This window comes from Vicugna pacos, chromosome 3 (genome assembly GCF_048564905.1).
Source record: "Vicugna pacos chromosome 3, VicPac4, whole genome shotgun sequence".
In the NCBI taxonomy this organism is placed as follows: domain Eukaryota; kingdom Metazoa; phylum Chordata; class Mammalia; order Artiodactyla; family Camelidae; genus Vicugna; species Vicugna pacos.
In genome coordinates, this window is record NC_132989.1 from 36,482,837 (window position 1) to 36,502,778 (window position 19,942).

The following is a 19,942-nucleotide window of genomic DNA, read 5'->3' on the forward strand; positions in this document are numbered from 1 at the left end:
AAGCCCTAGAGGGCTCTGTAATTAAGGGATTGAGCCCCATCTACATGTTTTCCTAGGACATCTATTTTCCCATCCAAAGCACTGTCTCTTCTGTAGACTGGTCTGCTCCACTCATAACAAGGAAAGCTTTATTAGGACAGGGGTGGTGTCTCCCTTGGTCACTGATGCTTTCCAAATACGTCAGGAATAGTACTTGACGTAGTGCTCAAAAAGGATATTTTGGGTAAATTAATTAATATACTTAACACTGTAGAAAAGTATCTCTTCCTAATATATTAATTATATATTATTGCGTAATTGTACCCTTCCTTAATGTTTGAGTTTCAAAATTTAACCATTGTGGTAAATTAATAATAAACGTATATAGACAGATACACTCTATTAGATTTAGATCTAGGCAAATTAATACTCTATAAGTAGATAAATAATCCCCCAATAGGTTAAACAAAATATGTATAAAGCTATGATGAGTACAAAGATGCTCTTAAGAGTCTTGTTTATCAAACTTAAATATCAGATGTATTTCAAATGGTCACCAATATGGAATTATGTAAATAAATTATAATGTGACCTCTGAATAGAATAATGTAGCCAATGAAATGCTAACTACAAAAAAAGAGGGTTGAGGAGACTATGTCATAACATGGAAATGCCTTATAATAAAATGGTAAACGATTACAAAGTAAGATACTAAATTATATGGCCATCATTATTATAACTATCTGAAAATAAATAAATTAGTGATTACATTAGAGTGGTGGATTATATTTTCCTTTAGTTCATATTTTAACTCACATGATTGTTACTTTTTATGATTATGCTACTTTTATAACTAAAGTATGTAATAAAGATATTTGTGACTTTAAGACCTAATCAATATATATTATGGGTGACAAAATATGAAATTTGACTAACCATTATGATTCAAAATTTGAAGGATGTGATGCTAATAATGGAAACAATAGTATTGACAGATAAAGAGCTGAGATTTTACTTAGTATGACTAACAGGAAATAAATTACTAGTGAGATAACAAATGTTCTTTTGGCAGAACTCCTTTTGCCCAACAGAATGAAGGCAGCTGCCTTGTTACCAAGCAGGGAGGAAGGCACACCTGGAAGGTGGCCATGCTAATCATAATAGGAAATGCTCGTGTATAATTCTTATCTCTGTAAATAGAAATGCTGAATTTTTATGTGAAACACCTGAATGACTGGGTGCCAAACGCAGAAGAAATGTAAAGGTAGAATGAGCAAACAGCTAAGCAAGGTAGTGTTTCAGAAAAGAAGTATCATGTTAGGCCTTGTCTCAAAAGTCAGTGGTCTTCTTGTGAAGAGAAGTGTTCACAGAATCTATTAAATGCACACTCAATCACAAAACAAAACCCATCTGTTTAAGATCAACAATTGCAATAAACATGTTAAAGGAAGGAATGTGGAAGGCAAACATATATTATAAAACAAAATCTACCCTCTTGGGATAAGTAATATTTCCTTTAAAAGAACTGCAGTGCTCCAGAACGTATTCTTTATACCAAAAGAAATAACAGTTAGATGCAGAAACCACGTTAGCAGAGGCATATTCAGTTCTTTGAGAGGGAAGATTAAGCTGAAAATCACGCACATAATCCCATTGTGCAGCATGCCAAATTTCCTTAGATGCAACTGACAAAAGAAAAAATATGTATAACTGGAGTGTATCCTAAAATTTAGAAACACAAATTGCATATCTTAAACTCATGACTTAGATGTATTAAATTGTTTGGCTAATCTAAGAAGTTATTTGTCAGGAACTTCAACACAGTATCATGATTTACTAATTTATATTTGGACACCAGCACTAAATGAATGTATAATCATGTTTAAAAGGATGTATTTGAGGGAGCAAGGCTGGGGCAATAGAATACTGAAGGCTAAACTGAGGGTTGTTTTTCCCCTTTTCAATATTTTTGTGGCAAAGTTTCATGCACAGGGACACATGCCATATTAGGTATGCAGCAAGTGGAAAGAAAAAATATCTTTTTTATTTTCCTGTTTTTTTTTAAACTAGTCCTGTTTTTAAATATCTGTCTTGAGAAACACACTTTAGTAAGTGTCCAGTTCAGAACAAGTGGCCTCTTGGTCAATGTTGAATGGTTGGGAGCTGTGCCATCCAAGGTAATAACCACTAGCCACACATAGTTATTGAATGTAAAAGTAAATTAAAATTAAATGTGACATTTAATTCAAGTGCTCAGTAGGCACATATGGCTACCATACCGTATACTGTAGATTACAGAACATTTCCATCACCACTACTGGATAGCACTGGTCTGGGGGAAGTTTGAGAGGAACTACTCTATAGGAATCTTGGATTTAGAGGACCAGTAAAACACTAAGCAAGATCTGAAGGGTAGGGGTGAGAGCTGCAGTGTTGCGAGGAAGCGAGGTCCTTATTAGAAAAGAGGGCCTGTTGGTTATAGAAATTTCTGGAGTATTTTTAAAACACAGATATCTAATATTCAGTGTGAAGTGCTCCACCTCATCCCATCCATACCTTTTATTCCATATCTTCTGGAAACTCTCCTCTACACACAGCCAGTGGTATTTAAGGAGGAATGGGTCAGTGTCCTAGATTGTAGGTGAAATGAAGAGTGGAAATCAGAAATTCAATAGAAGTAGGAACTTAAGATAAAAGATAGCCAGGAAAAAAAAGACACCCTCTCTCTCCACCCCGTTATTGCAAAATAGCCCCAAGTAAGAACCCCCAGAGAGGGGCTAGCGTCAACTTTTTATTTAAACTAATCAAAGGAAGGTGATCCCAACTGACCCTGGAATTACTTCAATTTGTCAGATGACACAAGTTATACATGTGTGAAAAAAACTGTAAATTACCATTTCATTGTCTTTATTTTCAGAGAGACAATAAACCTTTTCTTAGGCATTAAGGATAAAATAAAGAACCCAAATGCATTCTATTTATTCAGCTCAGAAAAGGCTTTAAGTTAAAAAGAAATAGAAAATTTTTTTTTGAGATGGGAATTCTTTGCTTGCTGATGAAAAATTGATTTTGCAAACTTCCTCTTAAATTTATGTTATCTCTGTCTGCTCTTTGCTACCAGTTTCAGAAACTAAAAATAGAAAGGGCCTTCCTGCAGCACCTACTTTTTGAGGTAAATATTCCAATTCAGAAATAAATTAAAACTTATGTCATGAGGTTTCTGTTGTCAATACCAGAATGTCCGCTGGCTTTTTGGGTGGGTGCAAGAGTGACTGACTGTTCTTTTGTTTTTCAAAAACCAATAACATCCACCATATTAAACAGGAATTTGATGTTTATTTGTGGATTTTTAAAAAAGCCTTTTAGTCAGCCCTGCAAATAATGCAGACTTCCAAAATTAAAGAAATACCAAAATAACTGTGGCATTTCCTCAGTTGAGCAGAATGGTTCCTTTAGAGCAGATCTGCTGCATAAACACTGAACATTTTCTTTCCCTCCAGTAACATCTGTGAACAAGTTTACCACTTGGGAAAATGAAGGACTAATAACTACATCCAGACATGGGTGGGTACAGGTGCTTCAACACATAGTTCCACAAACACATCCCAGTTCCGACAAATGGGCTATTTCTGACTAACCTCTTCAGACTTCAGTCACACTGTGTGTTCGGCCTGGGAGAAGGGCGACCTGCTGGCAAGGCTGTCAGCAGCATCATCTAAAGGCACTGACTTTTTACTGGAACAGTGCATTCCCTGAACATATTGACTCTCTGAACAGAGAACATCAGCCCAACAATTTATTAAAAGCAATTGTGTGTTTCCTAGGTCTAGCCAAACATTTGGTGCATGTTATACAACACTCCAAGACCAAACTTCAGTCCTACGTCTTTGAAGAAAAGCTTCCCCAAGTAGCCCCGATTTTGAAGAACCTCTGATTTCCCATGGCAACCATCATCTGGACTGTTCATTGGACACTTAGCCATGTACTGCCTTGTGAGAGGTACCTCTCTTGTTTGTAATAAAGTTATATACAATTTTTATTCTATTTAATTTCTCTCATTTAAAACTTTTCCTCCTTCCCTCTTGCTATACTTCATACTCTTTAATGGCAAAGACAACTTTTTATACTTATTTGTTTGCCACATAATTCTGGGTATGATAGACTACCTAACAGGCCTTAATACATTTTTGTTGATTTGAAAACAGAATTTTTAAATTGCAATTTAGAAATATACATAAACTCCTATCCCCTTATAAAATTGTTTTGGGTGGCAAGATGACATTTGTTTCACACCTGGTAGTATGAGAGGGAAAGAAATTAATTTTTTGTAGGAGGGGATCTTTCCTCTTATACCTGAGGATAGGCAGCTTGAGGCATTTAAGTAAACCTGTCAATAGGCAGGTTTTGGTATCATACTGATGCATCAAACATGTATATATACATGAAATCAATACTACAATCAGAACAGTCAACATGATCATCTCTTCTGAAAGTTTCCTTGTGCCCCTTTGTGTCCTTCCCTCCTGCCCTCCATTTAACATGAACCTACTATCCCCAGACAACCACTGCCAACCTCCCAACACTATAGATTAGTCTGTATTTTCTGGAATTTTATACAAATGGAATCATAGTGAATAGTCTTTTGTTTAGCCTCTTTCAATCAACCTAATGATTTTCGAGGTTCACACAGGTTGGTGTATTCATAAATAGCTCAGTCCTTTTTATTGCTAAGTAGTATTCCATTGTATGGATACACCAAATTTGGTTAATTTATTCACGTTTGATAGACATTTGGGTTGTTTCCAGCTTTACAAATAAAGCTTCTATGAGTATTGGTCTATTAAGTCTTTGTATGGACATATACTTTCATTTCTCTTGAGTAAATGCCTAGGAGTGTAAAGACTAGATCATGATAGGTGTCTGTTTAACTTTTTGAGACCACCAAATAGCTTTCCAAAGCAGTTGTATGATTTTGTATTGCCAACAGCCGTGTGTGAGTGTCAAAGATCCTCCACATCCTTGCCAGCACATGATATAATTAAACTTCAATTCTAGCCACTCTAATAGGTGTATAGTGGTATCTTATATTTGTGGTTTTGCTTGTATTTCCTAAGAACTAATGGTTTTTAATGTCTGTTCAGGTGCTTATTTGCTATTCATAGGTCTTTTTGGTGAAGAGTCTGTTAAAATATTTTTCCCAATTAAAATTTTTGATAATTTACCCACTTTTCAATTTTGAGAGTTCCTTATGTAATTTGGATACAAGCCCTTTATCAGACATACAATTTTCAAATTGATTTCCCAGTCTGTGGCTTAATTCTCAGAATTTAAAAATTTTGATGGAGTCTAATTTATCAAATTTTTGGTATTTTATTTATGATCTTTGCCTAAATCAAGGTCAAAAAAGTTTTCTCCTGGAAGTTTTATAGTTTTAGATGTTATAATTGAGTTCATTTTGTATATGGAATGAGCTATTGGTTGAAATTTATTTGTTTGCCTATGAATGGCCATTTGTTCCAGTACCATCTGTAGAAAAGAACATCCTTTCTTCACCCAATTACCTTTGAATTTTATTGAAAATCATTTGACCATATACTTGTGGGTCTGTTTCTGGACTCTGTACTCTGTCCAGTGATAAATCTGTCTACCTTTAAAGGAATACCATATTGCCTTGCTTTCTGTAGATTTATAAATCTTCAAATCAGGTAGTGTTTAGTCTTCTGATTTGTTCTTTTTTTAAATTGTTGTGGCTATTTTAAGTCTTTTTTCATTTCCATATGAACTTTAGAATCAGACTGTCAGTTTCTACAAAACAGCCTGCTGGGATTTTTTTTTTCCAGATTGAGCTGGATCTATAGATCAGTTGGGGAGAATTAACATCTTATCAGTATCTTAATACTTTCTGACCAATGAACAAGCTATGTCTCTCTATTAATTTAGGTTTTCTTTAATTTCACTCAACACTGTACATATTTCCAGTGAATGGGACTTAAATATCTGTTATCAGATTTATCCCTAAGTAGTTCATATTATCTAAGGATAATGGAGATAATTGTTTTTTACTTTTAACTGATGATTGTTGCTAACATAGAAAAAGAATTGACTTCTGTATACTGACTCAGTATTCTATAGCCTTGTTAAACTCACTTGTTAGCTCTATGAACTTTTTTGCGCATTCCAATAGATTTTCTACAAACACAATCAGGTTGTCTTTGAATACAGTTTTGTTTCTTCCTTTCAATACTGGATGCCTTTGTTTTTCTTGCCTTACTGAACTGGCTAGATCCTCTAGTATAATAGTGAACAGATGTGGTGAGAGTAGACATCCTTCTCTTGCTGCTGATCTTGGGGGAAACATTCAGTATTTCATTATTAAGCTATTAGCTGTAGTTTTTTTTTTTTTTTCATAGATTCTCTTTCTCAGGTTGAGTAAGTTTCCTTCTATACCTGGTCTGCTGAAGTTTGGGGGGCTTTTTTGTTTGTCTGTTTTTAATCAAGAATTGGTGTTGAATTTTGCAAATGATTTTTCTGTGTCTATTGAGTTGATTTGTAGTTATATGTTTTTTGTTGTTTTACTGTTTCTCTGCCTTCTTTAGAAATATTTTATGCTTCCAATTTAATGTTTTTTGCTTAATATTTATGACTTTTTGTTTTGCTGTTTTAGTGGTTTTGGATTTACAGTACATATCTTTTACTTACCACAGTCTACTGACAAGTGATATACCACTTTGTGCACAGTTTAATAATCTTATACTAATAATATACTTCACTTTTCTCTCAGGGGTTTTATACAATTATTTTCATACATTTTTTCTTACCCACATTATTTTTTAAATAGCCATTATCTTTTAAAAAGACTTAAATAATAAGAAAAATACATGAATATATATACATTTATGTATAATTGAAAAATTGTGCTCTACACTGGAATTTGACACAACATTGTAAAATGATTATAAATCAATAAAAAAATACATTAAAAAAATCTAACCACCCATTGACCAACTAACAAAAAAAAAAGAAAAAAGAAAAAAATGTACAAATTTGCCCATATATATTTGCAATTTCCTGGTGCTCTTCATTTGTGTATATTCATATTCCTACTACTGTTATTTTCTTTCTTGCTTAGAGACTCCCTTTAAAATTGTATATAATGTAGGTCTATTGGTGATGAAGTCTTTAAGCTTTTTTTTATGTCTTAGGAAGCATTCTGCCCTCAGTTTTTGAAAACTACTTTGATTAGGTATAGAATTCTAAATTGACAGGTTTTTTTTCTTTCAGTACTTGAAAGACATTTCACTGTATATCCTCACTTGTATTATTTCATTAAAAATCTGGTATCATTTTTATCTTTGTTCCTTGGTAGGAAAGGTTTCTTTTTCTCTCTGACTCTTAAAATTTTTTTTGTAGTTTGGTTTGAATTTCTTGGACCTGTACATTTACAGTTCTCACCAAATTTGACAATTTTCAGGCATTATTTCTTCAATTTTTTTTTTGTCTTTCCTCCTTCAAGCACTCCCAATTATGTGCATATTAAGCTGCTTGAAGATTGCTCATAGCTCTTCTTTGCTCACTCTATATATTTTTTAAGTTATTTTTCTCTCTGTGTTTAATTTTGGATTGTTTCTATTGCTATGCCTTAAAGTTCATTAATCTTTTCCTCCACAGTATCTAATCTGCACTCCTCCTAGCTCCATTTTAGAGAAACTGCAAGGCATTATTAAGCATACTAAGAGTGGGTATCATGTTTCTTAAGCTTTAGAGCATCTTATAGATGAAATCTTTTTCTTGCTGGTGTTGACCACCTCTCAGAGCATAACTTCTGTGGCATTAGAGGATAACGATATATTCTAGTCTGACTGGGACACTCCTGGCTAATGCCCATTGTTTTGAGCTAATTAATGATGTACTCCCTTTTACTCTTAAAAATAGTTTTGAAAATAAAGTATATAGTCATCTAAGCTATTGTTCTAAGAAAATCCCAGTTCATTTACTTTCTTTTTTTATCAGTCCTCTCAATGCACAGCCCTCCAAAGAAAAAGGCAAAATGAATGCAACTCATCAAAGACTAGTGAGAAAGAGACTGTCCTCCTCCAAAACTCTAAGGATACATTAGCTTCCTTTTAAATCCAGATGCCAGTTTGAGCAGGAAAAAAGGAGTAAAAATCTTGAAAGTAAAAATTAACACTTGTAATAAATTAGAATTTTAAGAGAATAATTTATATATAACTGGCAAGTGCAATTATTTTTCTGCCATCAGCAAAAACAGGGGTTCCAAGGCAGGATGAGATCAGTTTTAGAAAATAAAGAAACCACATTTTGTTGCAGATTTGAATCTTGGTGTATATTTTTCAACCCCTCCTCTCATTGCACGACACATTCCTAAGTGTCAGCAGTCATCCCTAACGCAGAATTCTCTAGGGAGAGCCTAGTGCCTCAGGGTGATGCAGATGCCTCCAACCTCCCAGAGTCAGAGCTGGAACCCTAGGGTTGCTCCCCTCTCTGAGCAACTGATGCTGCTGCGTTGTGCACAAGAATCTCCTGGAACAAGTAAACACACATAGTGATGCTTTGTTGAATCATTTCACCTTCTCACACTTTCTCTCACATAGGGGAAGGCAAGAGAATTAGATCCTTATTCTAACTCTTCTTCAAATGTGAAAAACATACATGAAAGGGAGACACAAGGAAAAGTTTGTTATGTCTTTCATTCCATTCCCTTAGTCTTATAAATAGCTCTATATAGAATATTTATGAAAATAACAGAATTCATACTTAAATTTTAAGCTTTTAATTGGTTCTAATAGTCACATATGGCAGAAATCCTGATGCAATCTGAGTCAAAAGTTGGTCATTAATCAAAAAATCAGTTCCTGTGCTTATTTATGAAAAATTATACACATCTTTAACTTTTTATTTCAACCTAAAAATACACATTTATTCACCAATGTGCAAAAGAATGCACATTTATTCACAATCTTTTTATGTACAGCCAATAGATTAAATGATTAAACATATGCTGTTTTTTTTAAATAAACCACTTCATCATGCATTATCTATAATCTCTAATTTTTTATTTCTTTAAGGTGGATTGAGATTTTGAAGTTACTTGTAAAGCAATGTGAGTATAAAATCCTTTTAGGGTAAAATGAATCTCCCCTCTCCCAGTTTTCTACACTAATGGTCTACATGTAATTCAACAGCAATTTTTAGTGACATCTCTATCAAATCTTTTAACTTAATTTTCATAGAAACAACTACTTTCCCCCTTTTCACTCATATTTCATTAAATTTATATAATAATTTATATATTTGAAATTACAAGTACAACTGACACAAACAGGTTTAGGAACAACCACAACTGACTATTACATGGGTAAACATACCTCCACTGGTAGGAGCTCAGCTGACTGGAGAAAAACCTGATGACTGTCTACATTCAGCAAACTGTGGGCACTGATCAGTGTGCTTTATGGAGAGGAATGGAAAACACTGGTTACTATGGCAAGATGGTGAAATAGTCATAAGTTAATAGAGCTTCTATTCTATTCATAGCAAATTCATGGTATATTACAGGAACTTTTTTTTTTTATACAGTGCCCACCAGCAACATCCTTTATCACCAAAGTCAACCTGGTTTTCATTTATTTGCTTTGTAGTGTTCAGCACAGGCACTCTCTATATAATCCTATTGTGATTTTTTATTGTCTTTATATCTATTTCTCACCTAGTCTTCTAGCTTTGAAACACTGCATCAGTTCTGTTTCTTTTATGTACATAGGGAACTCTTAGCCGCATTTTCTTTTTATCTCCATCCTGCTTTTCTGGGACTATTCCTTATGTTCCTGTCACTATTTGTTCCACTTTTTATCTATTCCCTGAATCAGTTCTATTACCATCTTCTAAACTTAAGCAGTTTTTCATCATGTTTAACAATCAGTAAAGGCACCTATCAGTTAGAGTGAGGGCTGCCTAATGGTAGAGCTGGGTCCTCCAGGTTCTCTGCTGGGCTATATTTTAACCTTTTAGTTGCTGGATCATGGGGAGATCCAGGTGGCCTATGCAGGCAGAACACAGTCAAGAGGCTTAGAACAGCTGCTATTCACCTACAAGTGTTTTAATATTTTAGCAAATAAGGCTAAATCTGTGTTTACTGACTGAATATAAGCCAACAAACTACAGAATTTTCTCTCAATTCTAAGGCATTTTCATTGTGTGTATATGCAAACTTGCAAATACATATGCACACTAACATTAACTCTCAAAAGTTGTTTCCATTGCCAAGTTATAATATCAGGAGTTGTGAAAAAAATCAATATGGCTATTTTAACAGAGATAAATAATTACTTTTAGACTTCCTATTATATAAATCAAGTATTAACAATTCTACCCCCAAACTGGTAGTAACTGGAAAATATTCTTACTTCTGATGGAAAACTTTATTTAGACTTCAAATGGTCTTATTTGTTTCCATTAGTAGCCTGAATCTAGTTTAATCATCAATACATTCTAAATTCAGTGATAAAAATTAAAAGCAAAAAAAAAAAAAAAAAAAAGTAAAGAGAGCCTTAAAATCTCTCTCTGCTTCAGCAGAGATTAGCTGACCATACTAAAGAAATAAAAGTACTTTTTAGTATGAAATACCACTTCTGGTCATGTTTCACTTTAACTAGAAATATTAAGTTCATGATAATCATCAATCATTTCTGGAAATTTTTATTCTCTTCATTTAAAACTGTGTTAGTTCTCAAGTATTTCTAGATAAACTGACATTCTCTCATGATCTGTTTCAAAAGAATCTAGTAGAGGAGTGGAGGGGTAGGGGCTATAAATGAAATGAGACAGGCCATGTTTGGTAACTGTTGAAACTGGTGGGTACCTGGAGGCTTATTATACTATTCTATCTTTATGTATGTTTGAAATTTTCCATAATAAACAGCATGTTTTTTCTTCTGTTTTCTGCTTTTAACTTCAGATATAATTATACTTAGGCTTCTAATTCATTTTTTTAATGGGGAAAAAAAAGATCACTGGGAAAGTATGTATCCAAATAAAACAAAATCAGTCTTAAAGTAATGAGCCCTTTCCCACAACCATTCCAGCCATCATTCGTCATTTACTCCTGGGAGTCTTTTTTTTATGGCATTTAGAGACATGATCTTGGGCTCATCATCACAGAGTTAACAAAATTTAGAGTATTCCTATCTATTAATTCATTTAAAATATTAATTGAACACTTTCTATGTACCAGGAGCAGTGTGGCAGGTTATCTGTGGTGACTGAATACATATATTCCTTCCTTTCAAAATTTTGGTGAGGAACACAGACAGTTATCAAATCTGTGCTGGATTTAAGCTATTTTCTTCTTTAGGGGAATGAAGTGTATAGCATGCCTCATTAAAATTTTGCTGAAGTTTTGCTTTCTGAAAAGAGAGATACTTTCTCTTCATAAGAGATTAATAGGAGTAACACATTTTTATATCCCAAATATTTTTTAAAAATTTTTATATTGAAGTATAGTTCATTTACAGTATTATATTAGTTTCAGGTGTACAACATAGTGATACAATATTTTTATAGATTATACTCCACTTAAAGTTATTATAAAACAATGGTTGTATTTCCCTTTGCTATATACTATATCCTTGTTGCTTATTTATTTTGTACATGGTGGTTTGTATCTTTTAATCCTCTACCCTATCTTGCCCCTCTCCCTTCCCTCTCACCACTGGTACCCACTAGTTTGTTGTCTATATCTGTAAGTAGGCTTCTATTTTGTTATATTAATTTTTTTCAGATTCTATATATAAGTGATATACAGTATTTGTCTTTCTCTGTCTGACTTATTTCACTAAGCATAATACTCTCTAGGTCCACTCACATTTCTGCAAATGGCAGACTTCCATTTTTTTTATGGCCGAATAATATTCAATTATATATATGTACCCCCTCCTTATCCATTCATCTCTGTTGATGGACACTAAAGTTGCTTTCATATCTTGGCAACTGTAAATAATGCTGCTATAAACACTGGGGTACATGCATCTTTTCAAATTAGTGTTTTCACTTTCTTGGAATTGAAATTCCAAGGAGAGGAATTGCTAGATTATATGGTAGTTCTATTTTTAGTTTCTTGAGGAATCTCCATATTGTTTTCCATAGTAGCTGTACCAGATTACATTCCCACCAGCAATGTATGAGGGTTCCCTTTTCTCCACATCCTTGCCAACATTTGCTATTTGTAGACTTTTTGATGATAGCCATCATGACAGGAATGAAGTGGTATCTCATTGTGGTTTTGATTTGCATTTCTGATGATTAGTGATTTGAGTATCTTTTCATGTGCCTGTTGGCCATCTTACATTTTCTTTGGAAATATGTCTATTCAGGTCTTCTGCCCATTTTTTTAATTGTTTTTTTTAATATTGAGTTGTATGAGCTGCTTATATATTCTGCATATTAACTCCTTATCAGTCATAACATTGGCAAATATTTTCTCCCATTCAGTAGGTTGTGTTTTCATTTTGTTTTTGATTTCCTTTGCTGTGCAAAGCTTTTAAGTTTTATTAGGTCCATTTATTTTTGCTTTTGTTTCTTTTGCCTCAGGAGACTGATTCAAAAAAATATTACTATGATTTATGTCACAGAGTATTCTATGTTCTCCTCTAGGAGTTTTAAGGTTTCAGGTACTATATTTAGGTCTTTAATTCACTTTGAGTTTATTTTTGTATGTGTTGTGAGAAAATGTTCTAATCTTGTTCTTTTACATGTAGCTTTCCAGTTTTCCCAGCACCACTCACTGAAAGACTGTCTTTTCTCCATTGTATATTCTTGCTTCCTTTGCTGTAGATTAATTCACTGTAAGTTTGCAGGTTTATTTCTGGGCTCTCTGTTCTGTTCTATCAATCTGTGTATCTGTTTTTTGCCAGCAACATAGTCTGAATATTTTTAAATTTATTGATTTCTATAAATAGCTTATCATCACAGTGGGAAAGATGAATAAGATAAATGAATTAAGTTTTGGAATTGACCTCATTTCTAACACATTAAGAAGGTAAAAATATTAATTATAGAATGCTACAGTGAAAAAAATATTTTCAACTGGATGGGAGGCTACTGTCAGGTCTGGGATTTGATTTTGTTCTACTTACAGATAAGCCTGTTACTGGTACTGGGTGCTGGCTGAAGATGCAGACTCCTGGATCAGAAACACAGAACTCTATTACTCATGGCACAGCAAGCAGTATGAGTATCAGCATATTCACATCAGTTCTCCGGTCCCCAAGTCCCACCAACATGACCCAAAATGCTCAGATGGATTTAATACATACAGTGGGTTTGCATCACAGCTAAAGAACACTGAACTTGGTGGAATCTACTGCTTTTAAAAAAAACAGTAAGCAAGCCCATTCTTTGTCTGGGGAAACACAGTTACCTCTTCTTGCAGAAGAGATTGAAAGTCTGTCTTAGACTAGAAACTAGGTTAGGTGACATCTGCAGTCACTCTCAACTCTGATATGCTAAGCTCTCTGATCGAAAACTGTGTTTTTCTGTTGAAGTTATCAGGCAGAAAAGTTCCTAATTCAATCACAGGTTTTAAACAGGTATAGTGATACAATTTTTCAGTAGTAAATTTCACATAATTTCCCATTCTGAGACCCCTCCATTCTACCTGATGCAAAAATTTAAAGTAAAATTCAGTGACTTCATTGCTATTTAGGTTTCAACACTCAATCAGACTGGGCTGCTCCCTTTCCCTGGGGCTTACATAAATGCTGCTACTATATGAATGAGCGTCGGAGAGGAGAAGAATATTTCTTTTCTCATCTGTTCCACACCTCACTCCTGTCATGTACAAACAGGTCAGATGCAGGATTCCCTTGGATTGATGGTGAATTCATAAGAAAAAGAGAAGTGCAGGCCAGGTAACAAATAAAAGTTACCCTACCATACAAGGCTAATCAAATATTGCTTGATGATCAAGGTACTAGGGTGAGGGAGGGAAGTGAGAACTCCGACTCTTGTAAAGTTAAGAGTCACTTCTCTTCAGATTTCTTTCCTCATATAGGAAGCCCAGCTTGGAGTACATGTATGAAGTACATGTATGAAACTTATCATGTTTCATACCGAAGCAGATGTAGAAAATGAATAAGCTCCTGAACATTACTCACAGTGACCAGGAGAGGGCACCGAGCACAAATGAATGAAATCATTCTGCCAACACCGGCAGAGTCAAAAAAGATTCCTTTTGTAAATTCCATCTTGTATTTTACAAATCAATTTATTCTGTGTGTCTACTGCAAACTCCTTTTGATCTAAGGACAACTGTGGTTACACATTCCTTTTGACAGTCCCAAGCTACATAATATCCCAGGTGACTGAGCTACTCATTTCCCATCCAGGACACAAGAACAAGTCCATATGAATACAAAATCATTTCAGAGGGAATAATTTATTTTTGTAGACAGTTTTTCAAAATGAACACTTCAGAGGAATTAAAATGCATTTAAGCAATCTTGCAGAAGAGGGAAAACATTTTTACTAAAACTTTCTTGTAAGGGAAAGATTTCTGATATGTTCTTTTCCCTCTATTTCTTACAAATAAATGTGGTTTGGTTCAGACTGTGATCTCAAATAATTCACATCTGAATACTAAAACAAGGGAAAAAATATTATTCCATCACACACACACACACAAAATGGGACACTATGTATCTTAGGGGAAAAAAACAAACTTGGATTCTATGCATTTCCTTTTAGGCCTAGTACAGACATAAACAACAATAAATTGGCCAACCATGTCCTTAAGGCATATAATTTTCTTTCTTCCCAAAGCAGACACTCCCTGGGAAAATACAAATAACTTCTAATTTCAAAGCCCTTCAACACAAAAACAAAGTAGGCCACCTTGACCAGAGCACAAAAGAATCTTTTTCAAGAGGACTTGAATGAGTTCCTCATTATCCAAGGAAAAAGTACATACCAAAATTTTTACTACTTTGTTTTGTTTCATTTTCAAATACTTTTTATAGACATGGGAAAAAATATTGATGAATCAGTTTTTTCCAAAACAAAACCATTATGTCCTTTAATTTTAGCCTGAAAGTGGCTCCTCATCACAAGTATTTTAGAAATAATAACACTGTGGCAGACAGTAGCTGGGAGACTTGCTCAGGGACACACAATGTTTCCAAATTTAGGGGAGTAATATTTCCACTCAAAAGGCATTGATTTTTATACTATAAAGTCACCTACAAGTTCCAAACTGTTTCTGTCCTACTAGATATAAAAAAGGTCTACAATCCAAAGAAATGGTGGTTTAATTTACATTTAGTAACTGTAACAAGCTTTAGTTTGGGAACCTAATTCTCTTAGATTCAAAGGAAGCACATTTTTTTCTTGGTTGACAATTTACTTTCCATATTATTAATAATAGTGAACAAAATCATTTTTGAATGACTGCTATGTGCCATTATCCTCTCAACTATCTTCTAAGATAGTTTTTATTACCCCTTTTTACAAAATAAAAGGCTGAGGGAGCTCAGAGATGTAAAGTAACTATCCCTAAATACGAAGCAGAGACAGAATTGGCACTGTGTCTGACTCCTACCCTGTACTGCCTCCAACATGCCTCACTTCTCCTTAATCACATAAATTATTTTACCAAATTGAAACACAAATGTCACTTTCTGTTAATAGCAACAGTCACTACTTTCCTTATTTTCTATTTTTCACTTTTGGGCAGAAAGGTGGTGTTATAAAGTTAGTTAATTTTTTATTGCATCTGGTAAGAATCCAGAAAGTATTATGAATTCTTACTATAAAAAGTACACCTGGATTATTAGGCTGAGTACCCAATACTATATACATTTTCTAAGAGATCTTGTTATTAACCAATATTAAGGCAATTTGTCTACTTATTTATTTCATTTTAGTCCCAGAAAAATCTTGTTGTTAGACACACTTAACGATCTAATAATAATCAAGTTCTTAAAATAATAATATATAGTTACCTGTGAAAAGATACAGATTTCAGGAGGTTTAAGTAAGTTCTCTTAGAAATCTGTTCATGTGTTTACACTCAGAGGCCTACACTATTTTTTTGGTTACTTTCATGAACTTAACCAAGTTCACACTAGGTGCTATACCATGCTTTAGAAAATCTAGGGCTTATTTTTAAAAGATTAGGTACATAAAATCTCAGAAGTGTGTACAATCTCCTTGAATAGTTGCCATCTTCATGAGAGCCATCAGTATCAAAACAACAGGCAAGGTTTTCCATGTGGTCACTGGCTGCCTGAGCCATTCCTTGGCAGGAGTGCTCAAGACCAGCTAAGCCTCAGGGAAAATACCCAGCAGATTGACAGACGACAGATTTCTGGGAGCTCCAAGCCATCTCAGACTAATCCCTGCCTCTGGTTCCATCCCTCTCCCATGGGTTGTAGCAGCGAGACCCCAGCCTGATCTATGTTTGAAAGAGTCTGTGTCAGGGGCTGCACTGTGGGTCCGAGTGCTTGCATGTCTTAGCAGATGTAGGAGCCAGCCTTTCCTGTGTGTCTCTCTACCTCCTTGTGGACCTGGATGAAGCCCACGGGCTGCTTAATTGCTGGGAATGGTGGGATCTTGCATTCTCTCTGACCACTCAGTCCATTTGTTCTTTTAAATGAGCTATTTCAGTGGCTTAGGGGAGGGAATTCACCACATTAAGTCCTGCTGTACCTCTGCCTCACCCCAGCTCTATCGTCTACACTGGGGTTGCCCCCGGGGTGGGAAAGAGAGCTGGCTACGAGGACAAATTTCCAAGTCACCTTAGTGGCAGGGCTCTCTTTGTCTTCTCATCCTCCTTCCATCCTGGCCTGCTCACTTCTGAGGTCTCTGAGGTCTCTGACCTCTGAAGTCCCAACCACCCTGCCAGTCTTCATCCTTTCTGTCAGTCAGCATGGTAGAGCTGTCCAACCTCTGCTTCTGCACTTACTGCCTGTGTGACATTGGCAATGACTTCACCTCTCTGAATCATTTATGCAATATACAAATGACATGTGACACTGTGCAAGTTTAAGGTGTACAGCATATGAAATCAACATGTTGTACACCTTAAACTTGCACAATGTTACTTGTCAATTATTTCTCAATAAAAATAATAACTAAATAAATAATAAAAAAATAAAACAACGTCTAACTCTGAGGAAGCAATTTGAAAGGCACTGATAAATTGCTGGACTGTGAGGGGCACAAGGTAGATAGAACTGTTAAGATGTTATCTTTGAGAATCTTCTCAAGAAAGCAACATAACATAGTTGTTGAAATGGGAACTTTTGTTATCTAGAAAAGAAAGGAAAGTGGGATCCCACTCTCACTTTTTACACCAAAAAGACTTCCATATTTTAAAATACAGCTCTAGAAATGATCTAAGAACTGAAAATAAGATTCTGCCTAGAATAATAGTACTGTAAACAAATGAGGATACTGGTAACACAGAAGAAAATAAAGCTTATTTCATTAATCTATAATTAACTACCATAAATCAAATTGAAAGGACTAACAACTCAGGAGATAAAGGTTATAAACACTTAACAAGACTGGAAATACAAATTACTTTTAGACTTATGAAAAGACGTTCAAAATCATTCATAATAGAAGAAATTCAAATTAAACCTATAAGAAAAATTACCATTTCTATTCATCAGATTGATTAAGATCAAAATGCTTGACTACACCCTGAGTTGAGTAGGATACTACAAGAAAATAGGTGCTTTCATATACTGCTGACAGGAGTGAAAATCTTCCTCTTGGCAGGAGGAAGTCATCCTTTTGGAAGGCAATTTGACAGTGACTAACAAATTAAAAACACACATACCCTTTTATTCAAAAACCCTCTTTTCAGTACTATATCCTGCATATATATTCAAATATAAGCAAAAAGCTATCTATACAAGGATACTCATTGCAGCATTTTTTAAATAAAAGCAAAATATTGGAAAGAACTTTAAGATGAGTAAGTTAAGGATCATTACACAAATAAAGCTCTATATAGACAATAAGTACTGTGTAGATATTAGCAAAACCAGTAAGGCCACACTGCTTGTACTAATATGCAATGGTCACCATGATAGGTACATGGATATATATTTTTTAAAGCATAAAACAATCTTATGATACTATCTTTTTGTGTTTTTAGGATAAATATTTGTGTATACTTGTATACCTATGTACATATATACGTAAAGTATACGCAAGAAATTGCTAACAGTTACCCCAGGTAAATTGGTATCGAAGAGGCAGAGGTGAAAGGGAAATTTATTTTTCACTACAGATTCCTTAACTGCACCTTTTAAATTTTACAGCATGTACATGATTTACTTACTTTGTTTTCTTTGAGAGTAGGGGCTTTGTGGTCAAACAGCTCTGTATGAAGTCCCATTTCTACCACTTCACACAGATTACTTAATCTCTCATTTTTACAATGAGGATAATACCCTAAGTAGAAAGTGTTTGCCACTTTTAAAAGAGCAAATTTTAAACAACAGCAATGATTTGCTTGCGGTAGATTTTCAGGGTTTATGAAGGTATAAGGGATACATGGGGCAATGGCTTCCTAGATGACATGGCAGTTGTTGTTTTGGTATCCAGAATTCCCTTCCCTTCTTCTGGCAAGCATATTCAGATATTCCTTTGGAAAACTACTATCTGACCTCTTCTCAAACCATTTGTTTTGTGTGGACTTGATGCCTGATTACTGAGGGTTGACATGGAACTTAGTCCTGGCCAATGAGAGCTTTATAACCCTAGTCTTAGTAAGGTAGAAGCAAGTTTGGCAAGACTGTGGTCAGCATACCATGAACAGTGCTATTCCCAACTGCACCTCTTCCTGTCCAGACCCATATATACACTAGTCACTGGTTGAGAACAGATTTCATCTTCTATGTGGACCCCAATTTACAAGGAGTTCACTTCTAGCTAGCATCACAAGTACTGTCTTCAATAAGCCATATCACTCTTCTATGAGGCCAGCTTTTTCTGTACAATGAGGCTCTTGTGAGAATCAGCATATTCCTTTAGTTCTTTTAAGTAAAAATTTTGCAGTGTTTTGAAGAGCAACGTATTTTCCTTTCATGTATGGCTTTGTAACTGGGTTTCTGTGTTATCAGATTCTACTTATAGGTCTGGAAGAAATGCTTTAAGTGGTATGGAACATTAGTATCCCCAGGTAAGGTGACAACTTCAACAAAGGTCGCCACAGCTTTTTAAAGCAAGGAAAGATCAGAACACAGGACAGAGGGGCAATATTTGCTGTCACTTGAAAGTCAGTGGGCTTAGTTTTGAGGTAAGCAGAATTTTCCAAATCCTTCCAAGGATCATCTCACCAAATCCCAGCATCTTACTCTTTCCCAAGATATGTATGCATTTTCCTGTAAGAAACCTGGCAAATCTTTGAATTCAACCTATGTTGTAATTTAACAAGCCATAGCGTCAGACTCCGATTTCTGGCAACCAACAGCCACAAGAAAGAGGATTCTTTTAAAGCTAAAAATTCCCTGGTTCTCTAACCACATGGAGTGGATAATTTAAAGCCTTGAATTCTTTATTTCTCTTTTTAATCTTTCCACTGCAGTCTGCAGCAGCCAGTTTATCCCTATCCATATGTCTTCATACTGTGCCAGCTTATCACTCAGCTATCAAAGCTATGTTCTCTAGGCACTTCAGCGCAGGTGAATACAGGTAACGATTTATGTAACTATTTCACCACTAGCCACCATAGATTACTATTATTCCATTATTTGATGGTAGGCCAATCCTCACTTCCCTCAAACCCAAGTAGGTTAAGTATATAACCCACTGTCTCAAACACTATTATCAATCAAGATTTGGTCACAGATAACAGAAAATACTCTAGTTCAAGCAGGAAGTAATTTAACTCAAGAATTAGGTCCTTTTAAAAATCATCGAGAGAGATGGAGAATTG

The 19,942-nt window shown here is 34.8% G+C and overlaps 1 long non-coding RNA gene across 1 annotated transcript; it reads right to left on the minus strand.

The window, feature by feature from the left end:
• Positions 1-8,433: 8,433 nt before the first annotated feature.
• On the minus strand, positions 8,434-13,179 carry LOC107034767 (uncharacterized). The gene is made up of 3 exons (XR_001460293.3): positions 13,131-13,179; positions 9,366-9,447; positions 8,434-8,520 (listed from the first exon to the last, which is right to left on the minus strand). It is a non-coding gene; the product is annotated as an uncharacterized lncRNA (long non-coding RNA).
• Between the last annotated feature and the right edge of the window lie 6,763 nt (positions 13,180-19,942).